Source organism: Filicampus tigris, chromosome 14, assembly GCF_054856515.1.
Source record: "Filicampus tigris isolate MCC_2025a chromosome 14, RoL_Ftig_1.0, whole genome shotgun sequence".
NCBI lineage: Eukaryota > Metazoa > Chordata > Actinopteri > Syngnathiformes > Syngnathidae > Filicampus > Filicampus tigris.
This window is the reverse complement of record NC_141230.1, coordinates 6,609,141-6,636,445: the sequence shown is the minus strand read 5'-3', so window position 1 is coordinate 6,636,445 and position 27,305 is coordinate 6,609,141. Positions and strand designations below refer to the sequence as shown.

The 27,305-nt window shown below is 39.5% G+C and overlaps 1 protein-coding gene and 1 pseudogene across 2 annotated transcripts in view; one reads left to right on the top strand and one right to left on the bottom strand.

Annotated features, from left to right (window-relative positions):
• Positions 1-27,305, top strand: part of plcl1 (phospholipase C like 1) — a 95,589-nt gene that overhangs the window by 26,459 nt on the left and 41,825 nt on the right. The window lies entirely within an intron of this gene.
• The window catches only part of LOC147136135 (uncharacterized), a 48,143-nt pseudogene that overhangs the window by 14,582 nt on the left and 6,256 nt on the right, over positions 1-27,305 (bottom strand).

The window sequence follows — 27,305 nt, the reverse complement described above, 5'->3', positions numbered from 1 at the left end:
GTAGCCAGAAATGTTTCGGTTGGGTGGCCAGGGTGACACAATATTTCACTGAGGGGTGTACGTGTACATTCGCCTGCTCGTATCCCCCTATGTAACTGTCGTTAGTAAAAAGCAACATTTTGCTGAGCTTAATTTACTAGATAATACCATTTTATTATCTGTTGCTTTGCTTTTGTGTACTGTCTCATAGTCTACTAGCTAGCTAACAGCCAATCAGAGTGATCAATTGTCACCGACAGCCGACACAATTTTACATACTGCGATTGATGGCCCATTCATTCAAATCATATCTAAAAATGACAATGACACAAATATCTCTTCACAATTCTAAACGTTGCTTTTTGATTTGGTTTGTTCCTGCTTGTATCATGAATGTGTTACACAAGATTTGTAAATGTGTAGAGTACGTTTCATGAAACCATGACTGTAGATGATATGATAAATAATGTCTTCTCAGGCATGTTGTTTGCTTGCTGTGAAAGTAATGATTTTGATTGACTGTGCAGTCTGTACAAATCTAATGTTTTTTAACTAAAGAAAGCTTCATTTTTGTTAAATATGCAGTTAACTCATTCACTGCCATTGACATATTTATTTGTCTTTTCACAGTCCAGCCATTCAAGCCCAGGAACTTATTTATATTTTAATTTTTTTTTCTCCAAACATTAGGGTAAAAGAGGGTCTGAAAATGTATTGGCAGTGATTGAGTTAAAATAATTGTATGCTGGCAGAGGATTAATTGATGTAAGAATAGTTTATCCATGTGAAAATGGCAGGAAAGTAACAGGTATAAAAATGTTCATTTACATGTGCAGTGCCGACGGGAATGGGCCACCCCTGGTCACAATGTAGCTTTGCCCCATTTCTTACAACAGCGAGGCAGCGGGAGGCAGTGAACGAGGCCATTTAGTTGAGCCCATGATGTGGCTCTGTAATTTGTATTTATTGGCTTGCGATGTGATGATCATAACCACCTAATTAACATATGAAATACTACGTAATTTGAATGTGATGCCAGTTAGCGTCACATGCAGATTGTGGTGCGTTCCATTTGCATCAAAAGTCGGAGCTGGGAATGACGTCATTGACGAATTACCAGCGTTCCTGTTATGAAGTTGGAAAACAAGATGGTGACCTCCATGAATGCTATTCTCGCGCTTGGATTGTCCGGATATGCACAACATGTGCACAAATATGCCATCCCTCTGCAGCCTTCGAACATGATGGATGAAGAGGAAACACAAAGACGCTGAAGGTAGCCTAATTTTCTTTTGTGCGTATTTCATTATTTACAAAAGTAAAAGGGTGAATGTTCATAACAGATTTGCTCTGTCTGTCTGTCTGTCTGTCTCTGTGTTTGTGTCTTTCATTTTTGGTGTTAGGTTTAAAATTATGTCATTGATTACTGAAGTATGTTTTATCTTTTGTCTAGAATAATCTCTGTGCTGCAGCCTACACGGCAAATTTGATTCAAGACTGGAACGGAGTGGGAGATAATGCTGACCATGAAACCATTTGTGTCTCGCCAAGCCCCTCGGACTCCTACAAAATATGCCAGGAGTTGTTAACTTCCTACATTGGACATTGGACAACATTCCCTGTTGTCCTCACTCCTAAGCGTAACAACAGGGCTCCAACCGAGGCTGACGAGTTGCCCAACTCCAGGTTCTGCTGTGAAAGGGTGGCCGTAGAGCAAGCCTTGGGAAGGGTCAATTGCAAGTGGAGACGCCTACAAGATCTACAGAACACCCGGATATAATGGTGGCTTGTTTTCTACACATGCGCAGGTGCTTCAGAGATGTGTCAGCAACACCCAAAATGGATGCCCCAGACAGGCAGATAAAAATGATTAGAGCAGTGTTTCCCAACCTTTTGTGAGTCAAGGTGCGCATTTCACATTGGAAAAAAAATGTATCACAGCACACTACTTAATAGAAATGTCACAACAAGTGGAAAAACAGGTTAATTATGTACCTTCTGCCATCTAGTGGAAGAGCATTTAATCACTCTGCCTGTTACTCATCACTGACAGATAAACACCTAACAATAAAAGACATAACATACCTTGTTATTAGAATACTGTATACTCATTTAGAGTGGTAAAAAAATATGTTTCTCCTAATCTTTGTGTTTTTGCAATCCGGGTGCATACCACATTTTGAATGTGTAGATCTAATTACCAGAATGCATATTAGAGAAAAAAAATTAAACGTTTCGGATCAGGGTTAAATAAAAATAAAATTAAAAACCAATACAAGTGTTTAGTTGTATTTAGCACAGTGCTTTTACCTAAGTTTACTCATATGATTTCACTTTCTTCCACATTAAAAAAAGGCTTGATTGCCCAAGAAAAGTATTTCTTTTAGTATTTATAGGTAGTTTCATAGTATTAGTGAAACTCAGCATAGTGTATAGTTTTGGGTTCCATTTTAAAATGCACTAAACATTTATAGCTAAAAAAAAATTAAGGCCACAGTATCACCTTAAATTTCAATTACTCCATCATTTATAAATATGTCAGGAATGTTGGTGCAAGCTGCAAAGTTTAATACAAGTTGAATGTATTTTCATCTTAATTGTCTTTATTATTCTTTTGTGCATACCTTAAAGAATTCGAGCTGTAAGATACTGATGGTCATATAAGAGCCTGGTGCGATTATTCCACGATTTACATATGATCCGATTAGTCGACTATTCGCGAGCATTGTGGGTGATTAGTCGACTAGCAAAATAGTTTGTGGCAACCCTACTTGACACGCTTGCACCAAACATCTTTGCGTATTGCGTTTGTGGATGGCTGTAGCACCACACTAGCGCACAGAGACAAGCATGGTAACGAGTTAAAAAAAATTGAAAATCGTTTACTGAAAATTGAATCGGGCTCTAGTGAAGCGTTACATCCCTAACATATGCATTTATGTGTATGTATTATGTGTACGTGTGTATATACTGTATATATACACACATATATATGTATATATATATGTATATATATATATACATATATATATATATATATATATATATATATATATATATATATATATATATATATATATATATATATATATATATATACAGGTATATATGTGTATATACTGTATGTGTGTTCATGTGAACTCTGATCTTCTGACTAGAATGCGCCAAATAATATAATAATAATTACATAATATAACAATGCAACCCCAAGGTGGGTGTTGATAATTAAAGAAATACAATCTAATAATTATAATAATGACTGAACATTTGAACATTTGCACAATGCGGTTTCTTTGTTTCCCCGAGGTCTTCCCATGTTTGGTGGCCCTGTGACAGACAGTGGGGGTTTCCCTTCAACCTCTCTTGTCTCTCCATTATGCCAGCCTATCGTAAACATTTCACTCACACTTCTTTGCAGCCCCGCTTGATTTATTTAGTGCCGCTCTCCATCTCTGCCTTGGCCTGTCATCCCTGTCTCAAAAAGCCTACGTTTACCATCCATCCTTGTTTGTTACCACGGCACCGCTACAACTTGCTTAAGGGCCATACTAAAAATCATGAAAAAAAAGTGATGCAATCATTGTTTCCTATGTCTTTTGAGAATATGTGGTCTTAATGTTGTTGGGCTTCCACTCTTCCACTAAAATGTTATATTAAGAGATACTTTAAGTTTAATGCCTTGTATATCCCAAACGTGTGAAAATGTGTTATGGTCCAATGAAACCAAGTTGAACTTTTTGGCCATAATTCCAAAAGGCATGTTTGGTGGAAACACAGCAGTGCTTATCACCAAAAGAAAATCATACCTATTGTGAAGCATAGTGGGTGGTGGCACCATTCTTTAGCTGTTTTTCTTCAGCTGGAAGATGCCTTTCTCTAAGTGGAGGGAATAATGAGTAGTTCTAAATATCAATTAGTGTTAGCGTGAAACCTTAAAGGCTTCTACCAGAAAGCAAAAAACAAAAGGCAGGAAAAGCCTATTAGAACATCTGAACTTTATTTGGGATTAATCAGAGGAACTGCCAGCCAGTGGTGGTCTGTCTTCCATTTAACATGAGTGTGAATGTGATTTGTTAATTGTGAACACAGTAATAACAGGTTGTGCAGACTTATGCAACCACATTATTTCAGCTGTTTATTTTTAGTTGCTTTCTTGAAAAGGTCAAGAAAAAAACTTCAATTGACTTGTATAGGTTAATGGTGGAAAACAATTTGAAATGATTATTAACCTTGATCTCATTTTTTTATTATATATATTTTTTGTAGCAATCAGCTTTTAAAGGTTCACTTCATTTCTTTGTCTTGGCTATTCCAGTTTGTTACAATTATATTGTGTTTTAATATATTATTTTACATAAAACGCGAGCATTGTCAGTCCTTAGTCCATCGATTGATTAAAATTTTCCCTCCTGTCTCATCCACCCTCCCCATGTTTCTAGCTTCAGGATGTCTTCGTCTAGACGTCCTATTAAAGTCGATAACATGGGGAGTCTGTGCAGCCAGAGACGGCCCAAGGACATATCTCCCCCCCCCCATCGCGAGCTAGTTAGCATGCTGTGTCTCAATGGGGGCCGTGTTAATATTTGTTTATGAGCCAATTTGTTAATATATTAATATTTAGCTGATGAGTGAGGTCCAGTCTAAAGGCCCCGATAGACCAAAAAGACGCTGGCCAACAGTGACAGACACTCACCCCCCTGTGGCGTCCGGCCGGCTGTCGACATGTCACGCTGGAGGAATACACCGCAACGACAGACAGCGACGCTGACCATTAAAGTACCTTCTGCGCATGCATAAGATGTAATACCCTTCCATACCATCAGCGGCGGCAGTCACCATTTCTCATGGTTAGAAAACTCCAACTGGAAAGATGTTGGCCGGATTATAAAAACGTAAACAATGCATTCAGCTATATTCTCCGCTCACGATGAACTCCCACGCGAAGTAAACCATCACGTTCTTGACACGGTATTGTGAAATACTTACATTGTCAACCCTCGCTCTTGTACTTGTAAGAAGATTAAGGCAGCGGAGGCGTGCTCACTGTTTTTCCGCATTTGTCACTTCCCGTTGGTGCTCCGCGCGCTGATTTGCTAGCTAAAAGCCAATCAGAGTGACCAAATGTCCCGACTGGCGACGCCGATTCAATAAAAGTAAACGCCCCCAAGACGCTTACAGACGGGTTACGACACTACGACGGTGGCCACTACACCAAACAGATGCCGCATTCGGACGCCACGACGCTTTACAACCTCCGACGTCGGTTTGGTCTATCAGGGCCTTTATCTGAACACCCCATTTAAATATCCACAAGTTAGGAATGCAAACACACTCACACACGCGCACATAAATCTATTAAAATTAATTGGCGTTGTTCCAAGACAACCATTTAGCGAAGGATGTCTGTGAATGGAAAAACATCTCACTGGCTTGTATTTCATAAAAACACACTGCAAATGACAAATTGAGCACCAAAAACTAAATCAAGATGTTGTACCCTTAAAGGGTACCTCCGGCGGCCCATTTCGAGGTATTGAAACGGAGCAATATTGTAAAGTTTGACAAATATCTGGTGTTCCCATCTTTGTGTCTAGTCTTGTACAGTATTTGCCAAAACAGTGCGCCCTCAATCACCCTGGTTCATTTTAATGCAAAGCGGCATGTGTGGAATAGATGTGACGTCACGTCGTTAACTGGGCCTTCCCATGCACCCATAATTTGTTATTGAGTGATACGCCCGATCATTGTTGTTGTCATATACAAGTATTTTGTCATATGTAGTGTTTATCAGGCGCTAGACTCATACCTCAAATCCGCGATTGCTGTTCCTTAACCACTTAACCACTGAATCCCAAATCCATTCGAACTGATTGCTAATTGTACTTTGATGAAAAAGACATCATGGATAGAAACTGCAAAATGAAAAATGTAACATTTACATTTATCATGACCTTAAATTAAGTGCACTTTTATAGTAATTTATCTCCACCATATGTTGTCCAAAGTGCTTTGCCAAATCTCAAATTCACTGTTTTGAAAACATAACCACCAGGAGCCCGTACACTGTCGAATGGCAGAACTCAGGGTGTTCTTGCATCCATCCATCCATCTTCTAAAATGCTTATCCTTTTGGACTAATTTTAAATCCATCTGTTTGTGGCACAAGCTGCTAGCTAGCACTAAGCTAACCTGTGTATTTTGAGTCCTTGTATTTTGTGTCCTCTCTGGCGTGTGAGTGGCCAAACTTACTTCGTTTGCAGTTGTGACGACGTGAATCAAGCAATGAAGTAACGAAGACAGAGGTGTTGATAAACTGTCTAGCTGGGCTTTATTGACTGCTTACAGTTGAATTTAATGCTTGATAGCCGTCTAAATATTCCCATATGCACGTAAACACTTCCATGTTTTGTTCTCGAATGTAGCATGATGTCACACGGCGCACTCGCTTCTTCCACGTACATATGTCACACGTAGACGTGCATGTGTGTGTGTGATGTGACCTCAATCTGGAAATACTCATTTGGCATTCGCTTCCGACAGCCAATTCGCAACTCAATTCGTCCAGATTTGCCTTTAAACGACACTATGTCACGGCTCCACTTTTTCATCTGACAACCATGTACACTTTTAATAAAACAGTTGAGTGGACTTGTAAAAATAGCATTTTCCGAAGAATGTGTAAATGTTCTCCCTGTGCATGGACCTAAATGGCAAAATTCCAACCAGGTATTTGATCCAAATTTTCCTGGTTGAGTTATAAATGGTATTTAAACAGTCATCTTCATCATGATGTTCACATTTTGACGTTTTGACATCATGATACCACGACATGACGAGACCGGACATTTTATCAACGCTACCTCGTGAGGCTTCAAACAGGATGTTTTCAGAAGGAAGTGGCCACTGAACTTGATTTATGGTTTGATTGTGTATTTAACCATACGCATTTTGTTTTCATAGTTGAAAATATATTTTCTATTATCTGAGATTATCATAGTTCATTAAAACCAAGTAATGTCAGCAATCCATGGAGAAGATGGAAAAAGACATAGTCATCATAAAGTGGCGAGTTTTCATCTACACCACTGTATGCCAAATTGGAAGTTGTCTTCTTTAATTTCCCAATACAAAATATCACATTAAGAAAAATTGCGTGAGTGAAAAATCACCCGACATTAGTGTTCTAGGGTTAATGGGCAGCATTTTTGACAGCTCCGTTGCTGGACAGTCTAAGATGAGGAGTGATGAGCGTCAAATGCGGAGTGTGCAGGTGTGTTTGAGATATGGAGAGGACTGAGAGTTGGTGCTTGGAAGTCAAGCACATTTAAATGGGACTGATGAATTGAATCATTCTTTCCGTATGTAAAATATGTATGTCAGCCGCCAATGGATGCTACAGTTGCTTGCTTACTTTCAAACTTAACCTGTAGCAAATGTGAGTAACATCATGCACATTGTGATCGAGACTTCAAAGCTATCCGCTTTCATCAATGACCGCTCAAACAACAAAGAGTATGTATGAATTGAGATTTTGTTAACGATCATATTATTGTTTTGAGTCATGCTTTTTAGCTCTTGCGAATGAAATTTTGATGCGCTGTATGTTTCACGCGTATTGCAGATTGACAATCATAGCATAGCATAGCAAAACATAGCAAGGCATAGCACAGCATACAATTATTATTTATTCTATTGCTGTTTAACATCGTTCCTTGAGCAGTTAATTCCAAATAACTTTGCTTCACACTTTGTATTTGGTAGTACTTAATGTATTGTTTATTATCTATACTACCGTACTTTGAAACTTCATCCTTGTTTTCTCATTTGTTTTAAATTCATGATGTTGTTTTATTTGTCAAACTTTATGTTTTGAAAAATATGTTTGTTTTTAGATTTTATAATTAAACAAATGTATTACTATAAACACACACGCAAAAGTATGTAAAATTGGTACAGCTGAGAACTAGTATTGATTTTCAGGTGCTGGGAATCAGATGTGAACCAGTTCAAATGTGAAAGGTACCCATCCGTATCACTCATAGAAGTATTGCTGTAATACATTTTAAAAGTTGTTTTATATTTCTCCATCTTGATCTCAGAGGTCCTCTGACTTTACACTCACGCAAACATGCGCAAGTGCTGCTGAAAGCGCTGCTGAAAGCGCTGCTGAAAGCGCCAGCCATGAGTTTATCAAGGTCAAAGCTTCAAGGCTAATCGTTTTCAGTTCATTTTGCATCTGGATAGAAAAACATTTTATTTACTTAGCACAACCAGGGCAGATTCTGGACTCATTGAGAAGCTTTTCAAAGGGATGGAATAGTAATAGAATACAAATTAACTTGTCTTTCAACTTAGTATTCCCTCATTTTTTTCTTGGTTGAGGTTACTGTTATTTGTTTGTTTGTATAGATAAAAAAAATTTAAAAAGCCAAACCGACACCAAAGCAGTTTCACAAAATAGAGAAATTGAACAGAATTTTTTGAACCAGCTAGGTACAGTAAACATGAGAAATAGAACAAAGTTATAGTAATAAGAAAAATTCAACAAGAACAAAAGTTCAACGTGACTAAATAACTAGTCGAATCCAAAAATGAACTCAAAGAGGATAGAGACAGGAGAGAACAAAACCAACAGAAGTGCTTACATTCATCAAAATGAATGAACAACAATGAGCACAACCAGCCAAACACAAGCTAAAGTATGAAAGACAGGCCAAAATATAAAAACAATACAAAGTGATACGAGACTCCTGCACCCTTACCCCCCAGCACCCCAAAAACTGCTCGATGGATAAGCAATGTTGTGTATTGTTAAATCATTAAGTATACAATAACAAATAATTATGAACTATCATGTATTCTCTATAATTGATCTTAGCTAAGAATGTGCAGTACACTCTCTGATGCTTGGTGAGACTGGGACAAATTGGCAACGCCACCTTTTTTCATATAACAGATGCTTATTCACATTATGCAATTCTCCTGTTTTGGTTGATAGGTTTGCCTAATTTTGTTGTACTCTGTGACTATTTTCAACAAGCCTTCTGCTAGTGCGGGTCCCAATTAGGGAGCGCTACAAATCCCAACGTGTCATTGTAGTGTCTGTCTACAATTGTGTCGTTGATATGGAATAACATAAGCCATCTCCCAGGGGCCCCACTAGCCAGCAACAGCCAGTAAGGGGCCACACAGCAATACAGGGAAAAATCTGATGTCGACCATCATCGTGGAAATGTTGCTGTTTGACATAAGAGTTACTGATGTTATGACTTTTGACTTGTCCCATCAGAGCTCACAGGTTCCCCTCTAATTGCAATTTCAAGTGTGAAACACAATATTTTGTCCCAAGGCTTTTATGATAACCCGTGAGCTGGTTGTATATTATTGCATCTTTGAGGTAATCGCTCTGGCTTAGTGTGGTGATGGCACCCGAAAAATGAAATTGTGCATTTTTCTGTGTGTGTGTGTGTGTGGGTGCGATGTGTCGAGAGTGCCACATCTGTGCATGGTGACGCCGTGGTGGCAGTCATTTCCATGGTTACAGTGATCCATGATGGCCTGTGAATGCGTGCCTCCTGCAGACAATGCTGTGTGCTCTCATTACTGCTCGCCATGCGTCCTACATCCAGCTGGGAATGCCACACAGCAGGAGGAGGAGGAGCAGAGGCAAGCCAACAATGTGAATAATGGAAGGAGGCATGGAATGAAAAGAAAGCTTTAAAAGTGGAGCGTGGCATGAAATGTAGATGATGGTAGATTGATGCCGACATGTGTGACGGGGGAAATAAAAGCAACGGGGGGGAGATCAGTTATGATTGTAATTGACACAGTCTATTCAAACACTTATTTTACTGCTTTGTACAATGGAACCTCTAAAGCAGGGGTGGAGCCATGGGTGGGCCACGGTGTGCACATTGTCACCCAGATTGAGAGACTGCCCACCCAGTGAGATTCATGAAAAAATATTTACTTTTACATTTTTAGTAAATTATGAAATTATTTGTGTGTGTTTTTTTTTTTTAATTGAATATTAAGAGTGGCATAATCGTGGTTGTCTAAGGAAGATCTGAACTTCATACTATTCGGTTTGTCATTTTAATTGAGAGAAATATTCAGGCCCACCCTGATTTTTCCAGGCCCACCCATTAGCCACGTTCTGGCTCCGCCCCTGCTCTAAAGTCGCATGATTTTGAGTTTGGATTTAATGGAACAGGAGGTACACGTGGTACACGAGATTGGCCAGAAAAATGCGGCTGTGGAGATTATAAAAAAAATGTTTTGGATTGTGGTTAGCATGTTTGCCTCACAGTTCTGAAGTTCTACGTTCGAACCTCGGTTTCCGCCGTCCTGCTGTGTGTAATTTGCTGCATGTTCTCCTTGTGCTTGAGTGGGTTTTACTCCGGTTTTCTCCCACCTTCCAAAAACAAACGTCAGATTCATTAAATATTCTAAATTGATTTTATTTGTGTGTCTCGATGTGACCTGCGATTGCTGGCCTCTAGTCCAGGGTGTAGCACTCTCCTCACCCAATGTCAGCCGGGCTACGATCCAGCTTACCTGCCATATTAATGAGAACACGCGCAATATGAAATGGATGGATGGGTGACAGAAAATCAAAAGAACAGCATGCTGTAAAGTGAGCTGTGTTTAGTTTGTGAAGACTCGCTTCTCAAGATCATGTTTCCTTTACCTTGGCGTCTTTTTTGGTGAACCTATCCTTGATATTTGTGGACAAAAATGCCCATCTATTAGCTGTTCTTGTACTTGGGTCAATGCAATCTAAATATAAGTTTTACTTTGGCATAATTTTGTAGCACATTGGTGTCAAGGAACTATGTTGAAGTGAGTTTTTTTTTTTTTTTTGCTGCCACCTTGTAGCAGCTATAGGCAATTTTGAATCTAGCATGTCAATTACTGTCCGATTTTTGATATTTATGGAAGGACTTGGTCTCTATCCACCACATACAGTGGTTAACTACAATTGTCATGCTTCTTCTGTAATTATAAACCGTTTAGCTAATTTTTACTTTAGTATGACAGGGCACTGACATTCTGTTACATGATGACACTCTTCGCCATTATTGTAGTAAAGTGCTTATTAAGGATGACTTTATTCCTCTACAAGTGCATGTGTGTGCGTGTCACATTCTCGTACACAGCACGCACATACAGGACTTCCTTTGGGACATGACTGTCTATATATAGTGTACGTGTGTTTGTGTGTCTAATGGTGCGTGTGAGAAATCGCAGATGTCATGTGTGCGTTGAAGAGATAGAACGAGCTTGCAAAAAAAGTGCAAATGAGTTCACAGCTGATAAGGAGGTCGTAGCGATGACAAATAACGGCACTTATGTAGGACGCAGTCCTAATAGTCCTTACCTTTGGTCACTGTTTTGCTGTGAATTAAGGCACTGAATTAAGGCACTGAAGTATATTCAGCTGTAGTTACAAAACATAGGCAGGTTGCCCAACTTACCCATTGAAAGAACATTACATAAACATATACATATAAAATCTTTTTTATTTTTTTAATATTATTATTTTTTTTACAGTAAGAAAAATACAAAAAATAGTCATGCTAACTAAACAGAGAGCAGATTATTACTGCTGACAGCTGTAATAAAAAAGAATGTCTGGTTGTGTTAGCTTTTTAGCCTTACTTTTTAAAAATGTAAATCAATACAGTTAGCAGTAAAATGAGTGCCATTTTATTTATTTTTATTGGGAAAAAAAAAATCTAATATATATTGCTAGCTTCCTTGACAGCTAGCTTGTGTTGTGTCAGCTTGTTGAACAGGTATCAAGCTGTGTGTTGTCATCTTGTCTGTTGTATCTTTTGTAGTTGTTACCTTCTAAAGCTAAAAAGACACACCTGCATATCGTCGCTGTTGGGTGGAATCCTTGCAGGGTTAAAATGACAACTTTACAGGAGGTAAAAAAAAATGCCAGCTTGTTTGATTTCCCAGGCACTGCTTCGTTCAAGTAGTATTATTCCTTATATTGTTCTTGCACACTCACGTCTACATAATACTACCTAAAAAAATACATTGCATTGATGGAAAGAGTACAAAAACGAAGCTGGCGGCTTTTATGTTTCATTCACTGAACGTTTTGATAAAAATTGGCACTATTCAAATTAAAACCTGTTCAGAAAGCTTAGCTGTCTTAAAATGTCATTGTTTTTCTTTTAGGGTTTTATATACATTTTAAATATGTTTTATATGTTTAACATGAGGAAAAGGTCAAAAATGTGCAAATTAGTCTAAAGAAAACAATGTAAAAAAAGAATCATGATAAAATCATGATCGTGATTTTATTTTAGAAAAATCGTGATATGATATTTTTGCCATATCGCCCACCACTACGTGCAAGGAATTTAGTTGATTACAATGTTGGACAAACTGCACAGAGCTGGTCGGATGATTTTTTAGTTTATTTATTTATTTATTTATTTATTTTTAACTATTGTCTCAAATTTTCAGAAGTTTATTCATACTGCTGCTTGTTTGTGTCGGTTCATCTGCGTTACATGACCTTGTTTCCTGCATTTGTGCATATGTATTTTTGATACATAAGCAGATTATATTATGTAATATTCAGTTGTATTTTTGTCAAGGAGGTCATCATTTGCTTGCATGTTAATACATGTTTTGTGTGTGTGTGTGCGTGGGGGTTTGCATGCTTGTGTGAGTGCGTGTGCGTGCCTGTGCCTGTGTATTACCTTAGTGTAGCACCGCAGCAGCCGTGTGCCACCCGTGGGTGTTTTGGCACACACCTGCACTGGCTGGGAGCTCTTTTGTCTCATTATCTCTCTCTCTCTCTAGCCTCCTCTCTCTCTCTCTCTCTCTGTCTCTCTCTCTCTCTTTCTCTCTCTCTCTCTCTGTCTCTCTCTCTCTCTCACACACACACGCACACACACACACAAGCACACCCCCACACACACACGTGCACCCCCCCAAGATTCCCACAGTGCCAGCATGCTTCCATTCATGTCAATCAGCATTTCATCTCCTGAGATTTCAGCTCAGACAGCATGGAACAAGTAGCCCCGGCTGCAGAGTACAGTTCGAGGCGTGGTTCAACCTGCGGTGGACCCAAACGTTTGACTCCGCCCACACGGATTCTAAGTGCCTTCTTTCTACTTTTTTTGTGAACTATTTCCTTGGCGGCGGCACGGTGATCGACTGGTTAGAACGTCCGCCTCACAGTTCAGAGGTCGTGGGTTCGATCCCTGTGTGGAGTTTGCATGTTCTCCCCGTGCCTGCGTTGGTTTTCTCCGGGTACTCCGGTTTTCTCCCACATTCCAAAAACATGCATGGCAGGTTAATTGATTACTCTAAATTGCCCCTAGGTGTGATTGTGAGTGCGGATGTTTGTCTCTGTATGCCCTGCGATTGGCTGGCAACCAATTCATAGTGTCCCCCGCCTACTGCCCGAAGACAGCTGGGATAGGCTCCAGCACGCCCCGCGACCCTTGTGAGGATAAGCGGTATCAAAAACGGATGGAGGGATGGATATTTCCTTGGCGGTTTTAATAATGCACCGTCTTATGACGTCACATCGAAAATTTCAAACTTTCACACCTCAGTCAGTCCGGACAGATCTAACTTAACTGTTTTATGGAAGTGGTCGAAATGGGCATTTTGACATCCATTCTGGGTGAACAGAGTTTGTGAAGCCACAGACGCTCGTTCAGGTCATTCAGGGTCCTGAAAATGGGGGAGTTGTTGGTTGGATGGTTGGATTGTCTAGACCAGTGGGTTCAAAAGTTGTGGTCAAAACTTGTCCTCCACATGGAAATGAGTAGAATGGGTGCAGCACATGTCCCCAGCAGGGGTGGAATCCCTGTATGGTTGAGGTTAGTATTTGGGTTCAGTCAGTTGATATTTTGTGATTTTGTTTGGTTAGTGAAGAATTAAAAGAAAAAAATTAGCGTGATTTTATAAGATGGCGCATCTTTAAAGCCGCCAAGAAATAGTTAAAAAGAAAGAAGACGCGTAAAGGTTGAGAATCCATGTGGGCGGAGTCAAACGTTCAGGTCCAACCCATGTTGAGCCACGCCTCGAACTGCGCTTTGCAACCAGGGCTTACGCATATGGGAAGAATTCTTTCCATTAGTGTCTTTTGCTTTTTCTCTGGCTTTGTTTCGGCATAACTTGAGATGGACAAAACCAGCAATTTACCAGCCCAGCTCGGTTTGGGAACGTCTTTTTTCCACTTCAAAACAGCAGTGCGGGGAATTGGGAAAAACACGCCAAATGAAATGCCTCAGCCAAAACGAGATAACTGACAAACAACAATTGACAAAAACTAGGAACTAAAATTTTTATCCGATAGAGTGTGGACAGAAAGACAACAGAACGTTGCAGCAAAGTGGATACTTTTTTAGAATAATACTGCAGCAAGTCATCTATGTGAATCACTACAGTATCAATGGCATTTTCTATCCGAGCCAAAGACTGACTATGCCTTCGACTATTCCTCAATCAATCACAGGTTGGTTGTAAATGAGGCACTGAGTGGCAATTGATCTCTTTCAGTGCAGTAGTGTGAACCAGTACATTTCCATTGACATTTTCTATCCCAGCTAATTTAAAGGGAAAAGTAGATTACCTGGATTAGTTAGAGGCAATCACAGAGCTGCATTGATCTAATTTGATCCCACTTGAATCTGACAGGTCGCCAGTGAATTGCAATATGTGAATGGGATTTAGCCCCTTAAAGTGAGGACGGCCCACCTACGTCATCTGTCAAAACAAATCGCTGAGTACATGTGTGAACATGTTATACATATTTTAAAAGCTGAGTTTCTGGAGATTTGAATGGTGCCCAACATTTTACAATGCAATCATATCTGCAGACTGAGTGAGCATTTATGTTAGACAATCGTACATCTAAAAACAAAATAGCGACTCACCATAACAACGTCACAAATGTACACGAAACGTCCAACGTCATCAAACATGGTCCCATTACGTCGACAAGGGTCCAGTCAAAGTATTCCGGTAAAATAGTGAGTCCATGCCAAGCTTTACATCCACAAAGCCACGTTATCTGCAGCTGCAAAGGTTACCAATTTCTATCAAATATAACTATTTTTGATGCATTTGCGATCGTAGCTTCACAAAGGCCTAATCCTTGGCCTTTGATTGACACCTCACTTTAGCCAATCTGCAAGGATTTTCCCATCAAAGAGACCTACAGAAGCCAATGAATGGCTGTGCGTAAAAAAGTCACTCCCATTATGTATCCTTACGTAGCTTTGGCTAATCACAGCAGAACTGACTGGTGACTGACGCATTGGATAGCCAGTAAAATTCCCCAGACAACGATATGGGGCGTGTCATACAAATCCTCTTGGAAAAAAAACACCTCGTTGCGTAAACGCCTTTTTTTTTTCGTGCTACGTTCTCCTGCGATCTGTGCGTAAAAAGACTCTCTGCTATCGCGGAGCCTCCTTTGCTGTTGTTGGGTTTTTTTGCGCGTAATGGCAAAACAACGGCAAAAAAGAACTACACTATAGTAGAATTAAAAAAAAAAAAGTATTCACAATGGGTGCACAGGTCACCCAAATGGAACATTTGAGGTTCGCCCGGTAACTTTCCTTAGGAAAACGTGTAAAATGCTCATTTTTTGTAGGATTATTGTCAAATTCAAACTGGAATTTGGGGAGACCTCAAGCTTTGATCCTGTAGTGTTTTCAAGTCCTAATCAACATTCTAAATTCATTTTCAAGGCAGATTTTGTGAAAAGAAATTAGACGAACGTAAGATTCACCTTATTTTCTGTTTTCAAACATCCATAGTTCAGTGACAGGAGCACTTACACCGATTCTGACTGTTTGAGAGAAAAATTCAAAATGTTATCTTCAAAAAGAGACTAAAACTATGCTGATACTCCAAATGGTTCAAGAACAACAACAAATTTACTTTGGGTGCACTTTTTTAGGCGTTTTTGGCAAAAGTTGCCCTCAGTTGAAGTGATGATATAGAATTGGAATCGTGTATTACACTACAACACGAGTATTGCTAAATCAATTTTGGTTTTCCTCTATGGGGAATACTAACAATTACATTTTGTATTCCATCTGACTTAATGCAAAAGACCTGAACTAGCAATCACATGGTGATTGTATAATGGATGAAAATGTATCCCGTGCCAGTTAAGATATCTGAACCACTACATTTCCATTGACATTTTCTGTCCCAGTTGGCAATCTATTAATATGCAGTGAACTACTCTAAAGGTAGCGCAGTATGGTAATTGCTGCCTCGTCTCTTGTTGAAGTCTTGTTTGTAGAAGCCCATGAAAAATGGCTAATACACAACTTTTTCTAGTACTGGCGTTAAACCATAGTACGCAGACATTTTCGCTCCATCTTCCCATCTCGTTGTCTCTAATTCTATTGAGGTAGTAACAGAATGGCATTTATCATCATCTATTTCATGCCTGCTGCACGACTGCCTCCTACTCCCTTGTCTGTCTGGCTTTGGCCACCCATCAAGTCCATGGCCCACCTTCTTTTCTCATCTTTTTATCACGCTTATCCCTTCGCCGCTAGATTCATCACGCCATATGTGCGTCATTTGAGTGGCCCGCGTGGAGCTGCGGTTATTAGCAGAGATGATTAACTCAAATCTGCTTGATTCGCTTTGCCTCTCCTTGATGAAATCTGGGAGAGCACAAATAATGCAGTTGTTCACATCCAACAAGGAAAGAGCCACATAACAGAGTCAATGAAAACAGCCATTCATCCATTTTATATATACTCTACCTGGAATGTATGGCAGCTGATTTATTTAGTATGACTGGCTACAGACAACACCGCACTCTGCACTGGTTGCCAATCAACCACAGAGCTCTGGGGAATGACACATCCAGTTTAAATTGATCCCACGCAAATTCAGACATGATTGATGATTCTTCCCAGTCAAATGTCACAGCAGGTGGGATCAATTAACCCAATCAAAACCACGAGAGGTCAGACCCTAAACAGTTACGTTCCACACTATTTAGGGGACAGACAATTGGTTATTAAAGGTTGAGGTAAAGTCAGGCCTCCAGATTAGGGTTGTAATAGTTTTGGAATTTTCATTATGAGTATTTTTTTATTTCGTTTTTAGTTTTATGTTTAAATTTAGTTATTTTTAATTAGTTATCAGAACGCTTTTGTTAGCTTTTATTAGTTCTATTTTTTTCCAAAATGCTTTGTTTTAGTTAAGTTTTCATTCATTTTAGTATTGGTTTTAGTTTACCAATATTGCTTCTTAGTCACATGCATAACAACTCTAAATAGGGCTGCACAATTTTGGAAAAATATGCGATATGGATGTTGACCATGGCGATATCGATATTATTGCAATGTTTAACCTGAAGAAATGACATTTTTATGATCCCATCAAATAAGTACATTTTTTTTTTCATGCTGCAATATAAGCAAGCTCTGTGTGTTCTTAGCTGATTAATTGTAATTCCTCTAGATAATGTCCAATTATGGGGCAGCAATGAACATTTAAGTTTGCATCTGACTGGTCAAATTTAGATAAAAGCATACAATTCCATTAGAAAATTATTGCATGTATTTGCGATATGCATATTGCAAAGGGCATTATCGTGATATCAATGTTTTTTTCGATATATTGTGCAGCACTAACTCTAAAGTCTTAAATAAAGCTCGGATGGACATTTTCTCTGTAATTGTAGCTAGTTTTCGTTAGTTATATAAACGTAAAATGTGGTTTCATTTGTCTTTTTTTTTTTTTAGGGAGCATTTTTTTCTTTTTCCTTTTAATTTGGTTCATTAACGCAATCAGGAACCAGGCATTTTAAGACCCTCTTTTTACCTGACGTTTGAAAAAATTTGAAACAAATATAAATAAATTCCTGGGATTGAATGGCTGGACTGTGAAAAGACATATACTGTAAATATGTCTTTGGGATTGAATGAGTTAATGAAATAGTTTTTTTCAGTTTCAGTTTTAGCGTTGGTTTTCGTCCCCAAAAATAAACTTGCGGCAACTAACTATAACTATAGTAACTAACTAACTATAGTAAATATTAATATATTTACTCCTGTTCACTGTATTTCTGATAAACTATGTGCAAGGGCGAGCAATTCCAAGTGATGGTATGCAGACGCACGCAGCTTGGCCCAGTCACAAATGGGCGGTTTGCGCCGTAGTAGGGGTGAGCACAGCTGACTTGATTTGCAGCCAAGTGAAGTGGCTCTTCACATTCCCCCTAAAATCGACACGCACAGTCCTTGGTAAGGCGGAAGCGGCAACTGATTTACTGGAGTCTTTGCAGGAGATCGAAGTACGTTTATAAGGAACTGCAAGCAGACCTCCACAGGCAGAAGATGTAAATTTGGTCAGGGCGAAACACACTTTTTAAAATACACCATGCTGCATCAGCTTGCACGGGTCTGCAAAAATATCAAAACTTAGCCTAGGCCTGTGCATATTTACACCGCACTTTGCGCAATCATCCCATTCATCCATCCACTATTCGATTGAATGAATCTGTCCATGCACACATCATCAATTCTACACCCATGCATCTGTACATCCTGTCACCTGTCTTTAAATGTCTTGTGTGTGTGTGTCTTATTCTTAGTTCTGGTGAGTGTTTCACAGCTAAATCTACTCTGGTACTTTATCTCAGTAGTGTGTTTATATTGATGTAAATATTCTCACGCGAGTTGCCTAATACTGTTCATTATTTGTTTCCGAGGGCCCAAGTAATGTCGTTGTTAGTTAATGTTAGCTTCAGTGGCTTCAATACATCATTTGTCCATCTGTCTCACTTTGCTTTATTTTGCTCGGCATTTTAACGCCAGAGGCCTCAGCTTCAATTTGTTTCATTATGTAAAGAACACAGAACAGCAGCAATTACCGCTCTTCTTCTACTTCATGGGAAATGAGGTCAGAGTGTGGTGCCTTGCCTGATGGTTATCCTGCAGATTAAGTAAGGAACATACATTTCATTATTACATTGAGATGTTTGATTCACAGTCTGCACAAACGGCTTTGAGTTTTGTTTTTGTTCTTGTGTTTCTTTGGTGCTCATTTTACCGAACACTCCCTTATATGTTTTCAGCATTGACATTCCCACTCATTGGAGGCTTGTCCTTCAAATAAAAAAGACAGGAAAGCATTTGCCTTATGCAAGCGCAATTAATTTCTTGCTCGACTGACAGCAGCTTTCTAGCAGAAGCAGTAAAAAAAAAATCAAGTATACAGGAAAAATGTATATGTATATATATGTATGTATATGTACTGTATATCCAGTATGCATGTATGGTAAATAGTCTGTCACTTGTATAGAGCTTTTCTACCAAAGCGCTTCACACTGTACCTCATCTACCTACTGATGACACAGCATCAGGAGTAACTGGGGGGTCAGTATCTTGCTCAAGATTACTTTGACATGGTCACAATGGCGGGGATCGAACCCACAACCTCCGGGTTGGGAAACAACCACTGAGCCATGCCACCCCTATCTATGTATGTATGTATGTATATATACTGCATATATATATACATATATATATATGTATATATTATAATATATATATATATATATATATATATATATATATATATATATATATATATATATCAAATAATAATATATATCAAATGATAATCGCCAGAGCTGGGCATTTTACTAAAAATTTGCAGTCCGTTTATTGCCTTCCACCTACAGCCGGGGTACCCCTCAGCCGTCCGTTTATTCGCCAAAAATGGTACCTGCCTATAGGCCGGTCCGCCTTTGATTTTAAACGGGCTTCCGTTAGCGTTTCCGGCTACCAACTTCAACAAATTACCACTATCAAACCCCCAAACGAAAGACTCACCACTGCATGCAAGCCTCACCGTGACCGGACAAAATGCGGTTCCTTTTAGCACCTTCCAGGACTTTTTTTTGAGCTTTATTTACCTTTGAGGACCTCATAAACCACGCTGCATTTATAGGAGACGTATTTAGTCCGGCCGTGGTGAGGCTTCCATGCAGTGGTGAGCCTTTCGTTTAAATATTGCCCAGCAAGGAAGTTGGTGGGGTGTGGGGTGCGAAAATAATCGATTACATAGATGGAAAAAAATGGGCTTCCAACTGTGCTTTGTACGACTATTTTTTTTTTTAGTTTCCCGTCTGTCATTTATCGCCTACAAAATGGGCGTCACCTGAGTTTGCTTGGTAAAAGTTGCAATTTGTGGTGTGTGGAAGCAGAAGTGTAATATCAACAGTGTACTTTGTGTGGGTAACTGTGACATGGCTCAAAAGAGTGTATGTTTTTTTTTTTTTTTGGGAGCTGATTGCATAACGACTGTCTGGGCCAGTAAGGGCGTCGTCTGCCAGGCTGGCTGCTCTGTTATGCTACGTAACAAGGACGTTTTTTTTATTTTTATTTCTTGCTGTTGCATCACTTCTGTCAATTGTGCTTGAATTTAATAAATTGTTCGCATTTTTTGGGGGCGGCGGTCTGAAAGTCTAGTCAGTACACCACTGCAAACAATATGCACAGTCTGTCATGTAACATGTTCTCACATGAATACCTCGGTCAAAATGATCTTTTCAAAGGCTGAATTTGAATGCATGCTTGCTTCAAGCTGTTTATTTGCCACTCCCAGTTGAAGTTGACTGTAAAACTGACAACACATTTACATTTTTTTAAATTTACAATTTAACATTGTATATTTAAAAACAAAGTGTACCACCAAATCACATAATTTCCTGTAATGAAAGTCTGCTAGATTAATGTAAACATTCAATATAATGTGAAATATTAACCGTCAGACAGCTGCTATTTTAACACATACAAACCACATAAAACAATTTTTACGTGCATATACTATCTCTGCTCTCTCGGAATAACCACTCTTCCTGACGCTTAGTTGGGGTCTCTCTTTGCCTCTTCTTCGTGCTGTTAATTATGCTACATCTCTTCAAGTAGTGCTTGTGTTGTGGCAAGTCATGGTACTACACTGAGGGCGCATTGTATCTGTAAAGTAAAGCATCTGTAAAGTCAGACTTACTTGTGTACTGTAAAATAGGAAAAAAAAAAAAAAAATCAAACTCCATATAGCTTGGGTTATGATAGGCATGCTTACAGTGTGTCACGTTGCTAAGGGAAATGGCCTTGGCCTAAGATTCTTAACGAATAGGAAAGAAAAGCAATTTCACGAGGGGTTAATGATCGCAAGTAGAAAAGAGAATTGACTATGGGGGGAAATAGAATATCTAATGATGAAAGAATTAGCGTTTGCTTTTTTTGGAATAAGGAGAAACCTTGGTAATTCTGTGTGGTGATGTTTATCAGTATGAATATTCAATCTCCTTTATCTTGTCTGGAAAGTCTTATCCCTCAAAAAGATCCATTAAAATCTTGTGAAAATATCATCATCACAGCGCACGTGCTCAGTTTCAACACCTGCGAGCTAATTACCTTACAGTCAATTATTTATCGTCCTCATCCTGCTTTTCATTCTTCATCTTTTTCTTTCTGCCTTCATCTGTGTCTCATCTTGTGTGAAAGATTCATCAGGCCATTTAGCAAACATCTCCTTTTCTGAAGCATACATGGCTCACATCCAACTCGCCTTGGTGCGCTCCTCCTCCCACACACCCACGCACGAACACACAGCGTTCCGATAGCAGTCTGGACTGTTGTTTTATTTTAGTTTGCAAACGTATTAACTGTCCCTTATTTGACTCCATTGATGAAATGATTGCCCTACAAGGCCTTAAAGCTCAGGAATCTCTATAAGGGCTTCTCTGTAGGGCTGTGAAGAGTGGCTTGTTCTTTAAAGAGGAATTCAACCCAAACATATTTTTTCAAGATTATGTTCTATGCAAGCCCACTAGTTGAAACAAGGTATTCTGATAAATAATGCGTTTGTGGATAGAGTTAAATCCACTTGTTTTTAGCCATCTCTGGGGCGGCCATTTTGTCACTTTTGTCGACTGAAAATGACATCACAACTACTCAGGGCTTAGGTAACGACACATCACGGCTGACCTGTTTTCTGAAGCTGAGCCGTGGTTGGTCGTTACCTGAGCCATGAATAGTTGTGCTGTCATTTTCAGTCGACAGAAATGACAAAATGGCCGCCCCCTGAGATGGCTAAAAATGGGTGGCTTTTTCTGCTTAGCTCGTATTCCACAAACGCAATATTAATCAGAATGCCCTGTTACATCTAGTGGCCCTGCATAGAACAGATCCTTGAAAAAAATATGTTTGGGTTGATTTTCCACTTTAAGCATGGAAATCGGCATTGTTAGCCCGGAAAATACACACTTATATTGTCTTATTATCACTGGCCTGTGCCACCCCCCCCCCCAAAAAAAGAAAAACGGCACATTAAGAAATAATTCCTTAACATCAAATCGTGAGTGCCACAGTTATTACCATGCCTGACGTTAATACTTTATACATTCCCCCTTTGCCAACAAAAGAGAAGGGCTCTTGGACCAATCGTCTTGGCACAATCCCTCTAAATCATCCAGCGACCTGGGCCCTCCTCTGGACTCTCCTCTTCAGCTCACTCCACAGGTTTTCGAAGGGGTTGAAGTCTTGCCACTGAGATGACCATGGGAAGAGCTTGATTCTGTGCCTGGTGAACCATTTCGACAATTTTCAGTATGAGAATATGCTTCTGTGTATTATATAAATCAAATTTTTTTCAAGGCTTTTAACACATCTTATCTAGGGGTGCCAATCATTATGGAGGGCACTGTATTGTATTTTATCACTGTAATTTATTATTTCTTTCATGATTCTTTCCTCACCAAAATATTGCCGAAATACATTTAAACACATTATCTGCCCATGATTAATTGAACCCTCCTGAACACATTGTGTGATAACACTTGTAATTGCACACACTTATTAATTGAACATACTTAACTGCAACCGCACTAAAATTGTGTCGCAATATTGTACTGTTGAACAGATCGTTTATCATCTTGTGTCATTTTCTCCCTCAATCTTGCGCCGCTACCCCCCCCCCCCCATCCTTTCATCGCTATTTATTCCAGCTTCAAACTTCTCCCTCCTAAGCCCCCTTTGTCGCTCCACTCATGTGTACACTCAGTAGATATCAGTGGAGTCAGACGATCTTGACGCTGTTACGTAACAAACGTCCTCTTGACTTGGAAGTGTGTCATCTCTTGGGATAAAGGCCACCCTCGGTGGGCACAATCCAAAAAAAGACCCTCTAACCCCCCCCCCCCCCTTTAGGGCCTCCCTGGAGACTGTTAATGCTTGGGTGGTGTGATGGAGGAAGGAAAGGGCAAGGGAAGGAATAGGATGAGACAATAACAGAGAGTTGATCAGCAAGGACAACGGTGGAGGGGGGAAGCGGTTGTCGGGGGCGACCACCATTTTTGAGCAGTAACAAGGGGACAGGGAGGTAGATGAAGATAAGTATTGTAGACATGGAGGAGAGCTGTTGTCTTGTCCTTTGTGTGCCTCTGCAAAGATAATAATGCTCCGTTTTATTGACACTGACAGAAATGTATTCATGTAAACAATCTTTTTACATTTGTGGTTTATTGTGCTTCATACTGAGAGCTGTTCCTAATATTTTGACCCAATAATGTATGACAACTATCCAGATGTCAATCAAAACAGAGCTTTATTGTCACACACATGCCTGACTGTGCTGCGCTGGCATACACGTTAGCAGTGGATTAGCATCCGCCTGTAGCGGTAATCTATTGAGTTAATCTGCCGCCAGTGTGACGGTGGCTCAGTAGCCAGATTTATGGCATCAGATCATGAGATCCGATTGGCAGTAGAATTACGCAACGGCCAGGTGTTAGCAGGGGGTGTGTCAGTCATGTCGTGTGACTTATGCACAAGGGTAACTAGTTGCTCAATGAATGGAAATTGAATTGCGTGTGTGTGTGTGTGTGTGTGTGTGTGCGTGCGTGCGTGCCACAGCTCTAAATGGATTTTCACATGAATGTTCCATTGGCTCCCTCAGCTCATTTCAATTGAGAGATTGTTGAAGGTTATTGCAACTCAACACAAGGCCTGTTTTTATTGTTATGTTATTTTTGTTGTTTTTTTCATTACATTTACCAAGCTTTCTTTTGCAAAGCAAAAGTCCAAACAAACAACCCGCTGCAAATAATTTTACATTCTGTTGAATTTACTTTCGCCAGCACGTTGACCTTTGTGGGCTTTAGCTGGGTACTTCCTCTAACATTCCAAATACATGGATGTTAGTTAGCCATAGATGTGAATGTGACTGTGACTGGTTGTTTGTCTTTCAATCCAGGCTGTAAACTGCCTCAAAGTCAGCTGGGATAGACTCTAGCTCACCCGCAAGGATGGTCGGAATCATAGAAACTTGTTGAATGCATTTTTATATACAGTGGCTTGCGAAAATATTCCTCCCGCTTGAACTTTTTGACCTTTTGCCACATTTCAAGTTTCAAACATAAATATATAAAATTGGATTTTAGTTTTGGTGAAGTGTGACACCATCATGATGTCTAATGAAATTCATACAATATTTTAAACTTTTTTTTTTTTTTTACAAATAAAAATCGTGAAAAAGTGGGGCGTGACATTTTATGGCCCCTTAAAGAGGAGTTCAACCCAAGCATATATTTTTTCAGAATATGTACTATGCAGGCCTTCTAGTTGAAACACGGCATTCTCATTAATATTGCGTTTGTGGAATATGAGTTAAGTAGCAAAATGCACCCGCTTTTAGCCATCTCTGGGGGCGGCCATTTTGTCTCTTTTGTCAACTGAAAATGACATCACAGTTGCTCAGGTAACGACCAATCACGGCTCAGCTGTTTTCTGAAGCTGCGCCATGATTGGTCATCCTACCAGAACTTGTATGTGACGGAAGAACTTGTTTCAAAGTATTTGTGAGTTGTTTTTAGCCGTTGCATGAATAATAGTGTTAAAAGTGTGCTAAATAGATGAATGAACTCCATCTTGATGAATCACATGATGTTTTACATTGCTCAGCGCATCACACCGCTGTAAAATGGCACTTCGGAGATCTTCAGTTGGGAATCATTTCAGTTGGGAATCATTTCAGTTGAATGAAAAATAAAGTCTCTCTGTAAACCCTGTAAAGCCGGTGAATTGTGTGATTTAAATAGTTTTATCCTGTTTTTGAAGCCCAAGTGTGCACTCTTGCAGGGTTAGGGTTCAAAATAAATTGTACTAACGTTTAGCATTTAGTTTGTGGTTTGTTTGTTTTTCCCCACTGGTAAAGTAATTTTCTCGAATAACAATATACGTGTGTTTGAGTGTGTGTATGTCATGTGAACTCATTCATCCTGAGTGAAAAGCCAGCTGCTCCACGTACACTACAATGTGTGACCCATTGTCCTTTCTCTATTTATTTTGACAGCACTTCTTGTTTGCCTTCTGCCGCAGCCTCCGTGCGTCTTTTCATCAGCCTCATTCGCTCTTCTCGTGGAGGACTTGTAAAAGATGGCGGCGCAATTGTTCATTCTTCTTCATAACAACTCGTTGCTCGTCGTCTAATTAGCTGCAATTTATATTCTTTCTGGGCAGTGCGGTGAGTTAGTGGTTTGCACGCCGGCCTTAAAGTTCTGAGGTTTCAGGGTTTGAATTTCGACTCATGCCTTTTTGCGCGGAGTTTGTCTGTTCTGCCTGCACAAGGGATTTCACCAGGTTTTCTATCTTCGTGCCAGATTCTAAAAACATGCGTGTTAAATTTACTGAAGAATTTAAATCAACTGCCCAAATATGGCAATGTGACTTTGAATATTGTTATTCTTGAACTCATCCACAGCAATAATAGGACAAGAGCTATAGAAAATTGATGGATGTACTGTAAGAGTTAGACATGGAGCACAGGAACCAGTAGACAGACAATTCAATGGGGGCCAATTGTAAAAAGGTAGGCATACTGTGCTTTCAGCAGAAAATTGTGGAAAGTAAATTGCATTGCAGCAGAAAATTCTGGAAAGTAAATTGCATTAACTACCAACCCAAATTCTAATGAGGTTGGGATGTTGTGTAAAACCTACATAAAAATAGAATACAATTATCTGCAAATCCTTTTCAAACCGCAAAGTATGTTCAATTGAACACACTACAAAGACAAGATAGTTGATGTGCAAACTACATTGTGTTTTTTTTTCTCCCCCAAGTATTCACTCATTTCATATTTGATGCCTGCAACATGTTCCAAAAAAAGCATGTTTACCACTTAGTTACATGACCTTTCCTTAACACTCACGATGTGCTTGGGAACTGAGGACAGTAATTGTTGAAGCTTTTTAGGAAGAATTCTTTCCCATTCTTGCTTGATGTACAACTTGAGTTGTTCGTCGGTTCAGTTTCTCTGAACGCCCATAAAAAAGACATTTTTTGGGTGGCAGCATACTGTGTGGTTACGAATTGACCAGTGCGTTTCATCAAAAGTGCATGTATCCTACATAGATGGGCCACGCTAGATTACAAACCTTTTTTGCCCACGGCATGGGTGGCCAACCACTCAGAGCCAAGGAGCCACCATTTTTACTGCGTTACTGCAAAGAGCCACAACTTACACGAGTATACATAAACTGTATCCACTAACTCTCTTTTGCATGTTTTGATGAACTCCCATTCCTTGTATGCCTTTTTAGCCCATTCAATGTTCCAAGCAAGTTGATACATGTGCTTCATAAATTTTGGGAACGACCTTGTCTACTTGTCTGTCCAACCTTCAAGTGAGCAGCCTGTGTTTGCGAAGTTCAGTCGTCCCCTTTGGAATTTCCTGGTTGATGTTTGTACGGACGGAACTCAAGTTCCACTGAAGATTTCAAACTTGAAATGCTCTAATGATGCCCAGGTATCGGCAACTTAGTTCTGTCAGAGGCCAAATTTTTGTCCTAATGATATCGAAAGCTCACAGTTTGGTTTTATTGCCGTATTGATGTGATTATGACATTAATTGCAATATCGTGAGAAAGCTCACTTATTGCCTTAAGCCTCACTATTCCTGGAAAGTTCATGCTAAAAGTTCCGTTCACTAAATTGAAAGGATTATATTTCTTATTTATATCATTAGAAATCTGATACTGCCTACTAACAGAGATTCTTTGCTTTTCAAGTCAGAAACAAGGCAACCCTCTGAATAAAGGCAACACGCATATAGAAAAAGACGAGTAACAATTAATCAAATAATTGACCAGCCTTGTTATATTGAGATGCTTAAATTTGGAGGATTGTCTCTGATGTGATGTCCGAGACAAGGGGTGGAAGTTGGGCAAAGCGAAGGTCACAACGGCGCGCACCGTTCCCCGCCAGACGACAGCAAGTCACGTTGACAAAAGT